Source organism: Oncorhynchus mykiss, chromosome 2, assembly GCF_057628025.1.
Source record: "Oncorhynchus mykiss isolate SJ-2025 chromosome 2, ASM5762802v1, whole genome shotgun sequence".
Taxonomy (NCBI): Eukaryota; Metazoa; Chordata; class Actinopteri; order Salmoniformes; family Salmonidae; genus Oncorhynchus; species Oncorhynchus mykiss.
This window is the reverse complement of record NC_143023.1, coordinates 75,617,691-75,631,097: the sequence shown is the minus strand read 5'-3', so window position 1 is coordinate 75,631,097 and position 13,407 is coordinate 75,617,691.

Genomic DNA, 13,407 nt, shown 5'->3' with positions numbered 1-13,407 from the left:
CAGACTCTGATAGATATAGTACTTTATCTCCCTGCGGGGTAAAGTCCAGGCTCCTGTCCTCATTTAATTCCTCTCTGGATACTTTAAAATAGACACTGATCCACATACTGTACCTTGTTAATCTGTGTAAATCTTCAATCTGCACTCAATGACTGTCCAGAGTGGAATAGGACTCCACATATGGTCCATTTTGCTGTATCTATATTATAGATCAGCTCTGCTAGTATACGACTGACTGGGGTTTGGATTATGGGGGAGCATAATTGATTACAATAGTGCATTCACAGGACATGAACCAATACATCTAGACTCTGTCTATTCAATATCATACAGTGCCTTGCGAAAGTATTCGGCCCCCTTGAACTTTGCAACCTTTTGCCACATTTCAGGCTTCAAACATAAAGATATAAAACTGTATTTTTTTTGTGAAGAATCAACAACAAGTGGGACACAATCATGAAGTGGAACGACATTTATTGGATATTTCAAACTTTTTTAACAAATCAAAAACTGAAAAATTGGCATGCAAAATTATTCAGCCCCCTTAAGTTAATACTTTGTAGCGCCACCTTTTGCTGCGATTACAGCTGTAAGTCGCTTGGGGTATGTCTCTATCAGTTTTGCACATCGAGAGACTGAAATTTTTTCCCATTCCTCCTTGCAAAACAGCTCGAGCTCAGTGAGGTTGGATGGAGAGCATTTGTGAACAGCAGTTTTCAGTTCTTTCCACAGATTCTCGATTGGATTCAGGTCTGGACTTTGACTTGGCCATTCTAACACCTGGATGTGTTTATTTTTGAACCATTCCATTGTAGATTTTGCTTTATGTTTTGGATCATTGTCTTGTTGGAAGACAAATCTCCGTCCCAGTCTCAGGTCTTTTGCAGACTCCATCAGGTTTTCTTCCAGAATGGTCCTGTATTTGGCTCCATCCATCTTCCCATCAATTTTAACCATCTTCCCTGTCCCTGCTGAAGAAAAGCAGGCCCAAACCATGATGCTGCCACCACCATGTATGGCAGTGGGGATGGTGTGTTCAGCTGTGTTGCTTTTACGCCAAACATAACGTTTTGCATTGTTGCCAAAAAGTTCAATTTTGGTTTCATCTGACCAGAGCACCTTCTTCCACATGTTTGGTGTGTCTCCCAGGTGGCTTGTGGCAAACTTTAAACAACACTTTTTATGGATATCTTTAAGAAATGGCTTTCTTCTTGCCACTCTTCCATAAAGGCCAGATTTGTGCAATATACGACTGATTGTTGTCCTATGGACAGAGTCTCCCACCTCAGCTGTAGATCTCTGCAGTTCATCCAGAGTGATCATGGGCCTCTTGGCTGCATCTCTGATCAGTCTTCTCCTTGTATGAGCTGAAAGTTTAGAGGGATGGCCAGGTCTTGGTAGATTTGCAGTGGTCTGATACTCCTTCCATTTCAATATTATCGCTTGCACAGTGCTCCTTGGGATGTTTAAAGCTTGGGAAATCTTTTTGTATCCAAATCCGGCTTTAAACTTCTTCACAACAGTATCTCGGACCTGCCTGGTGTGTTCCTTGTTCTTCATGATGCTCTCTGCGCTTTTAACGGACTTCTGAGACTATCACAGTGCAGGTGCATTTATACGGAGACTTGATTATACACAGGTGGATTGTATTTATCATCATTAGTCATTTAGGTCAACATTGGATCATTCAGAGATCCTCACTGAACTTCTGGAGAGAGTTTGCTGCACTGAAAGTAAAGGGGCTGAATAATTTTGCACGTCCAATTTTTCAGTTTTTGATTTGTTAAAAAAGTTTGAAATATCCAATAAATGTCGTTCCACTTCATGATTGTGTCCCACTTGTTGTTGATTCTTCACAAAAAAATAAAGTTTTATATCTTCATGTTTGAAGCCTGAAATGTGGCAAAAGGTCGCAAAGTTCAAGGGGGCTGAATACTTTCGCAAGGCACTGTACATAGATAGAGCAATAACAAACATGCTTTGGTATACAGTATTCCAGTATCTTGAACTTACATTAGTACTGACCAAATATCAATTGGATTTAGAGCAATGAAGAATGGATCCTCTTCAGCATCAACATCTCCTCCGTCCCTCCTGTCTGTTGGTCAGACAATCAGGCAGGTTTATGATAAATAAAGCTCTTATTTATCCCTGGCTGTAGCAGACACAGTAGAGCACTTTGTCCCACCTTTATTTACCCCAGGGAAATATAAGACAGGCAGGCAGACGGGCAGACACACAGATGGTTTCATGCGATCACGTGATCTTATGTGAAGTTAATGTCACAACATGTAAAGCAACATGTGATAACATTAAACTACACGTGAAGATGCGATCACATGTGAAGTGTTCGAAAAACACATGTTTTCACTTGATTTCACATGGGAAATTTCTCGGGAAATCATGTGATTTTTCCACGTGAAATCAAGTGTTTTTTCTGAAAGGCCAGTGTAAAATGAGATAGAGTTTGGTCTCAGGGCTGTAGCATTATCTATCCCTGTGGATCAGCAAAATCATTGATCCATAACCAGAGAGAGGACCAACAACTGATGAATGATGGATCAATAACAGTCACTAGGACCTGCTCACAATAGGTCAGACTGGAGGTGAAGGGTCACAGAGTATTGGATAGTTAGCTGGGGTAAAATACTAACCGGGCATTCAACCAGGGGTGTTCTGTACCACATATAAAACTGTTAGTCCACTGAGCTAAAGCTCCGAGACTCAACACAATCCTTCCGGTTTCCGACAACAGGTGGCCAAATGTGCTGTAGTGGGTTAGGAAAGCCACACCAGAGCCGACTGACACCCGGTGTGATGACCGCACAGGAAGGCACCAACCAGCCAGAACTAAAGGGGTCCGGAGTGGAACAATGACTGACCAAACACATGATCTCAGTGTTGGGCATGGCAAACCAGTATTGGGCACGCCTCACACTGGCTATACAAACCCCCTACACACACTTACACACAGGAGGATATACACACACAGACTTGCACAGGATCACCGACACTCGGGAACACAAAAACAACATACTCACATACACAGCTACACGCACACACACCATGTACGCACACGCACGCACGCAGACACACACACATTGTCTGCCTGTATGGTTGCTGAGTCAGGTTTGACAGGGGATGACTTGTCCAAACAGTGGGGCAGTGTCCAAATGTGTGTGTGTGTGTGTGTGTGTGTGTGTGTGTGTGTGTGTGTGTGTGTGTGTGTGTGTGTGTGTGTGTGTGTGTGTGTCATAAAGGCAGAAACCCATTTGCATGCACAAGAGATGCTACGATTCAGATCATACCTGATAACGAGGATTGTGCCCTCTGCTGCAAAGCGCACTGTAGCAGCCATATGAACGAATAAAATACTCTTAAAACACATTGCTGTTTCAACTATGCGAAAACAGCAGGTTGAGAATGATCGAGGATAGAAACATAATAAAGAACTAGAAAAAAGTCATTTTCTGAAGTAAATTTGGGTGCTTGCTAGTTTTGAAGTATTTATGGTTGTGAAATAGTAGTAGTGGTAGTAGTAGTAGTAGTAGTAATAGTTAAAGTATAGTGACCTATTCTGGGATGGTTTGTAGGTGTGGAAATATTACAGTGTGTACTGTAGCATCATAAGCCATAGAATGTGTTTACGCTCTCAAAATGCTTTAGTTTGAACAATCTTGTCACGCCCTGATCTGTTTCACCTGTCCTTGTGCTTGTCTCCACTCCCTCCAGGTGTCGTTTATTTTCCCCGTGTATTTATCCCTGTGTTTCCTGTCTCTCTGTGCCAGTTCGTCTTGTTTGTCAAGTCAACCAGCATTTTTGTTCCTCAGCTCCTGCTTTCCCAGTCTGTCTTTTCTCGCGTTCTGGTTTTGACCCTTGTCTGTCTTGACTCTGAGCCCGCCTGCCTGACCATCTGCCTCCTGTGTCTGTATTTGGTTCTCGTCTTGTGCCCTTATAGTACGAACTGGCCATGACAGACCCAGCTTGGACCAGCTCCGTCACGCTGTCTCCCTGCAGGGAGCCACCATTGGGAGGCATGAGGAGCTACTTCGGGACCTTTTGGAAGGGTTTCGTTCCCTGACGGAACACCACGACCAAGGGTTTAAGGTGATAATGGAGCAAATCCGTGAAGTAGCTCACAGGCAGCACGCCACATTTGAAACCTCCCAACCATCCAGTAACCTTTCTACTAGTTATGGATTGGTTCAACCTACCCCGGCTCCACAAGAACCCCGCTTACCTCCTCCGGAGTGTTATGCAGGTGATCCTGGTACCTGCCGGGCATTCCTTTCCCAGTGCTTCCTCATTTTCGTACTCCAGCCCTCTTTGTTCCTGTCGAACCGGTCGAAGATAGCGTATTTAATCACGCTAATGTCTGTAAGGGTGCTCTCCTGGGCAACAGCTGTGTGGGAGCAGCATACCGCGGTGTGCCATAGCCTGGAGGAATTTATGGCAGAGGTGAGGAAGGTTTTTGATTCTCCGGTGCCCAGGAGGGAGGCGGCTCAAACTACTGCAGGTACATCAGAACTCCAGTAGTGTGGCAGACTAGGCAGTAGATTTTTGCACTTTGACCTCCGAGAGTTCCTGGAATCGGGAGGCTCTGTTCGACACCTTCCTCCACAGACTGTCGGAGGGGATAAAGGACGAACTTGCAGCTTACTACTGAACCTCGATTCCCTCATCGCCCTTTCGATTAGGATTGATGGGCGCCTATGAGAACATCGGTGTGAGAGGAGGTCGGGCTTCGGGAACACTCGTTCATCGGTTGATGCTGGCGCATGCCCTAAGGAATCCAGAAATCCCCGAAGTGTGTATTTCCGAGGAGAGCCTCGAGAATCATCGGCGACGGGTGAGTTGGATACTCCAGAGCCCATGCAACTGGGAAGAGCTAGATTATCGGTTGGGGAACGCTCACACAGGCTGAGTTCTAACTGTTGTCTGTAATGTGGGGGTGCGGGACATTATATAGCCACCTGCTCTGTCAAGAAACCCTTTTCTCTAGTGGGTACAAGTACTCTGGTGAGCCAGACTGGGAGTTCCCTAATTCCCATCACCTGTACACCCTTTTTTGTGATTCTGCGGTGGCGAGACCAGTCTAAGTCTCTATGGGTGCTGATTGACTCTGGGGCTGATGAAAGTTTTATGGATGCTACCATGGTTTCTGAATTAGGTATTCCCACTCAACCTCTCTCAGTCCCCATGGATTCAAGGGCACCGGACGGCCGCTCAATTGGATCAGTCACCGATAGCACAGTGCCCATTCAGACATGGGTTTCAGGAAACCACAGTGAGAACATACAGTTCCTTCTCATCGATTCACCCCATGTTCCTGTTGTTCTGGGATTTTCTTGGCTCCAAAAACACAACCCTGTTATTGACTGGACCACGAGCTCCATCCTGAGTTGGAGACCGTTTTGTCATTCCCACTGCCTTAAAGAGGCACAGCCGTCCCCGAGACGTCCTCCTCAGTGCGTAGGCAAAGCCTCGGATGTCTCTGCCGTTCCCACTGAGTACCATGACCTGGAGGTATTCAGTAAGGCACGTGCTACTTTTCTTCACCGAACAGTCCTTATGATTGTGCCATTGATCTCTTCCCTGGCACCACACCACCTCATGGTCGGCCAGTTGTTTTAGCTAACATTCCACTCCTTATCACTCCTGTCATTTGCCAAAGAGACTGGCCTTTCGGCAGTCCCAACGCTAAGTATGCAGCCAGCGCAGTAGCTGATTGGTAGTTGGAAACAACATTAATATTTTCCATGACAACTGGTCAGGAGTTGTTCTCAGTTGTTATGCTCTCTCATTGTGTTGTTGTGTGGTCAGTAGTTGGTTAGGTGTGGTCAATAGTTATGTGGATGTGGTCAGTAATTGTAGTTGTGTGGTTCAGTATCTGTGTGGTTAGTTGGTTGTGGTTCAGTAGTTGTGTGGTTCAGTAGTTGTGTGGATGTGGTCAGTAATTGTAGTTGTGTGGTTCAGTAGTTATGTTTCAGTAGGGTTGTGGTCAGGAGTTGTGGTCAGTAGTTGTGTGGTTGTGGTCAGTAGTAGCCTGTGGTTGTGGTCAGTAGTTGTGTGGTTGTGGTTCAGTAGTGGTGGTCAGTAGTTTTGTGGTTGTGATCAGGATTTGTGGTAAGTAGTTATGGTCTCTAGTTGTAGTTGTGGTGTGGTCAGTAGTTTTAATGTGTATGTATGTGTTTGGTTCAGTTGTGTGGTCAGTAGTTGTGTAGTTGTGGTCATTAGTTGTGTGGCTCAGGAGTTGTGAGGTCAGTAGTTGTGGTATTATGAGCAGTAGTCTTAGTCAGTAGTTGTGGTCAGTAGTCAGTCTTTTTGGTAAGAATGTGTACGGTTCAGTAGTTTTGTGGTCAGTAGTTGTGTGGTTGTAGTCAGGAGTTGTGTTCAGTAGTTGTAGTTGTGTAGTTTTGGTCATTACTTGTGTGGTTCGGTAGTTGTGTGGTTGTGGTCAGTAGTTGTGTGGTTGTGTGGTTGCAGTCAGTAGTTGTGGTTCAGTAGCTGCAGTTACGGCCAGGAGTTGTGTTCAGTATTTGTGGTCAGTATATTTGGTCTCTAGTTGTTGTTGTGCGGTTGTGGTCAGTAGTAGACAGTAGTTTTGTGGTCGGTGGTTGTGGTCAGTAATTGTGATTAGTAGTTGTGGTCTGTGGTGTTGTTGTGGCCAGTAGATTTGTGGTCAGTAGTTGTGTGGTTCAGTAGTTATGTTGTAAATAATTGTCTGGCTGTGGTCAGTAGTTGTGTTCAGTAGTTTTAAGTATGTGTATGGTTCAGTAGTTATGGTCAGTGATTGTATTGTTTTTGTCAGGAGTTGTGGTCAATAGTTGCAGGCAGTAGTGTTCAGGAGTTGTGTGGTTGCGGTCAGGAGTTATGGTCTGTAGTTGTGGAGTTGTGGAGTTTTGGTCATGAGTTGTGTGGCTCGGTAGTTGTGTGGTTGTGGTCAGGAGTTGTGTTCAATAGTTGTGATTAGTTGTTGTGGTCAGTATTCATGGTCTGTAATTATGTTGTTATGGTTAGTGGTTGTGGTCAGCAGTTGTGTGATTCAGTAGTTATGTTGTAAATAATTGTCTGATTGTGTTCAGTAGTTGTGTGCACTCTTAGAAAACAAGTTTCTGGAAAGAACCAAAAAGTGTTATATGGGTTATATGCTTGCTTCTTAGGGTTAAGAAATTGGTTCCATATAGAACCCTATATGGAACCCAAGGGTCCAATATGGAACCTATTTTGGTTCAGTGAAGAAGAACCCCTGGGGTTCTGATCAAAGAACCATACAAAAAGGTTATATATAGAATCTTTAAGGGTGCTATATATGAAGCATGTCACACCCTGATCTGTTTCACCTGTCTTTGAGATTGTCTCCACCCCTCTCCAAGTGTCACCCATCTTCCCCATTATCCCTGCATTTATACCTGTGTTCTGTTTGTCTGTTGCCAGTTCATCGTGTTTGTCAAGCCTACCAGCATTGTTGTGTCAGCGCCTGCTTTTCCCCAGTCTCTTTTCTCATCCTCTGGTTTTTGACCCTTGTTGTCCTGACCCTGTACCCACCTGCCTGACCACTCTGCCTGCCCCTGAATGATCCTGCCTGCCGTACTGTACCTTTGCCCCACCTCTGGATTACTGACCTCTGCCTGACCTGAGCCTGCCTGCCGTAATGTACCTTTGCCCATGTTGCTGTAATGAACATTGTTACTTCGACACGGTCTGCATCTGGGTCTTACCTTGGTCCCTGATAAAGCAGGCAAAATAACAATTTTTGGTTCTATCCAGAACCTTTTTTTCTAAGAGTGTGGTTGTGGTCAGAGTCTAAAATACAATTGTTGCGTGTGAAAAACTTCTCATCTCACTTTCAGTTTCGGGTGAATTATGAAGCAAGTGAATGAGACAGCTTTGCTCTATCCAATCAGAGCAGCAGGATCAACCTTCTATTCCAGACAGGCAAACTAGCCAGTTGAATTATTTAGAGCACAGAGCACGATCCTGAGAAGGAGGATGACACTAGTGAGCTTTAGAAATATTTTCTGTATCATTCCAGTTCGTCCAGACTGGGGAAGCATTTGAAATCTTAGCTCTAGCTGTTCAGTCTGAAACAAATATTTAAAGAAAGGATTCGATGAGTTATTAAAACAGCTCTACCTATTGATTGGTAGAAGCTATTCCTAATCCGCTTTCATATTTGATAAACAGAGAAGAAGAGGAAGATTGCATATGCTCTAAGTTTTTGTCTGATTTGTTGTGAGAATGCTCAAAATGGCAGTTGTTCATGCAGTTACTAAAAGTTAACTTTTTATCGGCAATATATATTTTTGTTCAGCCGCCAGATTTGAATAGTAAATAAGTAGACAATCATGTTGGCGTCCCCCAAGGGTTCATTCCGTGGGGGAGATCTTTGTGGGCTATACTCAGCCTTGTCTCAGGGTAGTACGTTGGTGGTTCGAAGATATCCCTCTAGTGGTGTGAGGGCTGTGCTTTGGCAAAGTGGGTGGGGTTATATCCTTCCTGCTTGGTCCTGTCTGGGGTTATCGTCGGACGGTGCACAGTGTCTCCCGACCCCTCCTGTCTCAGCCTCCAGTATTCATGCTGCAATAGTTTGTCAGGGGGCTAGGATCAGTATGTTATATCTGGAGTATTTCTCCTGTCTTATCCGGTGTCCTGTGTGAATTTAAGTATGCTCTCGCTCTCTCGCTCATAGTGTAGTTTGGAGTGTGACTGTTTGAGCTGGTGGACAGGTGTCTTTTATACTAATAACAAGTTCAAACAGGTGCTATTAATACAGGTAACGAGTGGAGGACAGAGGAGCCTCTTAAAGAAGAAGTTACAGGTCTGTGAGAGCCAGAAATCTTGCTTGTTTGTAGGTGACCAAATACTTATTTTCCACCATAATTTGCAAATAAATTCATAAAAAATCCTACAATGTGATTTTCTGGATTTTTTTTCTCATTTTGTCTGTCTTAGTTGAAGTGTACCTATGATGAAAATTACAGGCCTCTCTCATCTTTTTAAGTGGGAGAACTTGCACAATTGGGGGCTGACTAATACTTTTTTGCCCCACTGTATCTCCCTGGCATATTTGGACTCACATTGTTGTGCTGTGTTCACTTGAACAGAAAGGTGGCGCGGCGGTACTTCTTGTGGGATCTAGAAATAAGCCCGAAATCCCAACTAGGAATTCTGATTTGGATAACCATTCAAAATAATTCTCCGTATTTTCCCAGTCAGAGCTAGTTTTTTCTCTCATCGCTGCAACTCCCCTACGGACTCTGCGAAGGACGAGAGCCAAGCCACAATGCTTCTTGACACACTGGTCGCTTAACCTGGAAGCCAGCCGCACCACTGTGTCGGAGGAAACACTGTCGACCTGACGACCGAGTCAGCTTGCAGGCACCCGGCCCGCCACAAGGAGTCGCTAGAGCATGATGAGACAAGGACATCGCGGCCGGCCAAACCTTCCTCTAACCCGGACGATGCTGGGCCAATTGTGCGTTGCCTCATGGGTCTCCCGGTCACAGACACAGCCTGGGATCGAACCCGGGGTTGCAGTGGCGCCTTAGCACTCATTGTTGAATTTGTGGTTTCCAACTTGTTGTGTAATGTTTATGTCCAATGGCCGATGAGCACCGATATGTTTTATCTATAATTTCTCTTCACATGACAAGGATTGAAAAGGATTTGATAGTAGATTGCCGACTTAATGCATGATGATGACTGCGTGTCTAGCTTGATAGCTAAGATTATGAAAGTATGATTTTGACATAAACAGTCCAATCAAAGCTACGGTAGATATAACGTGATTTGACGTAATTTTATCTGTGGCCAATGACCTTAAGCCTTCTTGATGGGCACTTCTAATCTATGACAGTCTTGAATTTTCGAGCTCTACCTGTAGACTTTGCGGTGACGTAGTGTCCCCATGAGTGAGAGAACACTGTTGATCACGGCTCAACTGGAGAACATTACCAACACCTACGCTCCGTATTTTCCGCAGGCTGCCTCACCACCACAGAAAGCATTTAGCTAGGCTAAAACACCTGCATTTTGGAGCTGCCTTAACTCCTTAATGCATAGGGGACGATTGCGTCCCACTTGGCCAAAAGCCAGGGAAAATGCAGCGCGGCAAATTCAAATAACATGATATAAAAATCTAACTTTCATTAAATCACACACGTAAGATACTAAATTAAAGCTACCCTCGTTGTGAGTCCAGCCAACGTGTCAGATTTTAAAAAGGATTTTTGGCAAAAGCATAAGAAGCTATTATCTGATGATAGCACAACAATAAACAAAGAGAGTAGCATATTTCAACCCTGCAGGCGCTACACAAAACGCAGAAATAAAATATAAAACATGCCTTACCTTTGACGAGCTTCTTCACATATAAAAAATATTAAATTCCAATCCAATTCACATCCTAAAATTCTTTACATTCATACCCCAACACACATTTACTCTTAACTTTAATTCACCTGTTTAGGTTGTAATTATGTAGTTGACTGTTGCCCGCTAAAGCCCCATAGGAGACTATTAAACATGAGTCTTTAAAGACTGGTATAACTCATTAGAAGTTACTTTATACCCATGCTCAAAATACAGTCACCCAGTGTAAGAAGGGCTAACGGAAAAGGCCAAACTATTGCAACTGACATTAATGCTAATTATTGGAAAATGACTGAACAAGCTAGCATATCTACAACATTAAATTCTCTAAACCCTTAGGATATTGTCAGGAGTGTCTTTTTCAAAAAGAAAAATGTTCAGGAGTTAACAATTCGTTTTTTGTTGATAAAAGGAATACACTGCTATCATTTCATTTTACGCTTGACATTCGCTTTCTGTCCAGTACGAAGTTATACAATTACCATGTAGTTCAAAACCATTATATTAACTTCAGCAGGCAAGTTACAAAACTATATTGTGGTATTCAGTATATTTTGTGTATTTTTGCAGTGTATTTTTGCACTTCACTGTCCTGTATTACAGGAGAAATGATGAAACAGGAGTGCATGGATTATCTTTCAACAGTTCTCTTAATTATAAGAACACACAGGTGCAGAATCACATATAGTCCCACTGCAAAGCGAACATGTTTCACTGCCATCTACTGGCCAACAGTTGTATAAATGCCTCGCAATGGCGAAACCTTGGAGGACTGACATTTCAGTAAAAGCATCCTTTCCCAAAACAAAGAAACACATCATAAACACAAATGTGACCATACATTTTGTGTGTGTCACACTACCATGTTGTGCTGCTACCATGTTGTGCTGCTGCCATGTTGTGTTACTACCATGCTGTGTTGTCATGTGTTGCTGCCATGTTATGTTGTTGTCTTAGGTCTCTCTTGTCGTGATGTATGTTTTTTCCTATATATATTTTTTCATTCCAGCCCCCATCCCCGCAGGAGGCCTTTTGCTTTTTGGTAGGCTGTCATTGTAAATAAGAAATTGTTCTTAACTGACTTGACTAGTTAAATAAAAAATACTAAAATAAATACAAATTGGTCCTTAGTATTTGGGATCCTGAGACCTCCAACTCTGACATCACCCCATTGAAGTTGAAATGTAAAATGGTTAAGGTAAAGGTTAGGTAAGGGTTAAGTTTGGGGTTAGTGTAGGAGTTAAGGTTAGGATTAGCGTTTAGATAGGGACCATAGAATTCTTATGATGGGATAAAGGTCAGCTATTTTGGTCAGGGAGTTGGCCAACCATGGTTTGCCAGTGATGTGATAAGATGTTGTATAAAAAAGGAATTAGAATAATTTATCTGCAATGTATGTTTGCTAGCCAGACAGTTTGAGAGATTCCATGAATATTTGTAATTCACTGACAATATGCCAACATTCCACTGAAATCAGTTGATGATAGGATTTAGACAAGTTGTAAATGCAACAAGTACTGATATTGTGTCATATAATAGCACTCACAGCTTTCCAAGAAAAAACAAAAATGTTGACGTTTATGGTTTGTTTATATATATTTTAGAGGCTAATTTATACATAAAATTGCTATGTTCATTTTCCTAACCTGCTACATAAATGATCCTAACCTGTTACAAAAAAAGTCAATTATTGACTTTAATTTGACAAATGCTGGATCCCTTCTAGCTATGGAACGCCGTTTGGGTCTTTGCGTGTCAAAAAACACTATCTGACGTGTCAAATAAGCTTCTTGACCAATCAGGATCTGAATATGACTCCACGTCACATAATAATTTAATGCGTTCATAAACGTTTTACATAGTGTAATCAATGTGTAATAACTATCACTCATATTTCGTATGTCACAACGATTCATCGATAAGTATGCTATGATGCTGGTAAAGTTGTCTCGCGCACCTACAGTGCTAGTCATAAAAAAAGCTAGCAAGTTCACGGATGTGTAACCGGTGTGAAAGGCCTAGCTACTTATAGCTTTTCAATCGGTGACGTCACTCACTCTGAGACCTTGAAGTAGTTGTTTCGGCCGCTGCTTTTTTATTTATTTATTTAGTATTTTTTCAAACCTTTATTTAACTCGGCAAGTCAGTTAAGAACAAATTCTTATTTTCAATGACGGCTGTGGGATAACTGCCTTGTTCAAGGGCTGAACGACAGATTTGTACCTTTTTACCTTTGTGGAGCGATAGGTAACAATGCTTCAGGGGTGACAGTTGTTGATGTGTGCAGAGGGCCCCTCCCTGGTTTGAGCCCAGGTAGGGGCGAGGAGAGGTATGGAAGCAATACTGTTACAGATACTGTTACAGCAATACTGTTCTTCCCCAAAAACATTGCAAAACGACATAATCTGTTTCAGTTGCTAGCTAGCTAGCTAGGTGTCATCATCTAAAATAACCGTCATTTGTAAAAACAGTTCTTATTTGATTAATGGTGATCGGACCCATCTATGTGACGCTAGCCACAATAAGGATTGGCCACAATAGTGGACTTTGCGGTTAGCCTTCAAAATAAAAGTATGTATTTGACAGTGACGCAAATTAATACAAATAATATGCCATAATTGAATAGATCATGCTAAACGAGGTTGGAATGTTTTTATATAAAATCAACAAAAGACAATAATTTGTTAATTTGGCAAAAATCTGTTGAAATCACACTGGATGTATTATACTTTAGAATTGCATTGGGGTCATACATATTTCACTGTACAGCCTTACCTATGGATTGTGGATCAATGACATGGGGTATCAGTCTACTCAGTGACACCCAGAGATCATTAGTGTCGTAGTTATTGCGGGACTCTGAAACAACTGTGAATAGAGCCACATTTATTGTCAACCTATGTGTACACTATTCCCGAGTAAAAAAATTTTTTTTTAAATGATGTTTTGGAGTCTGATAACTCTGAGGAGGACGTTGGGAAAACATATCTTGGGTATTGAGTAGACTGATACCCCATTTCATTGATCCCCAAT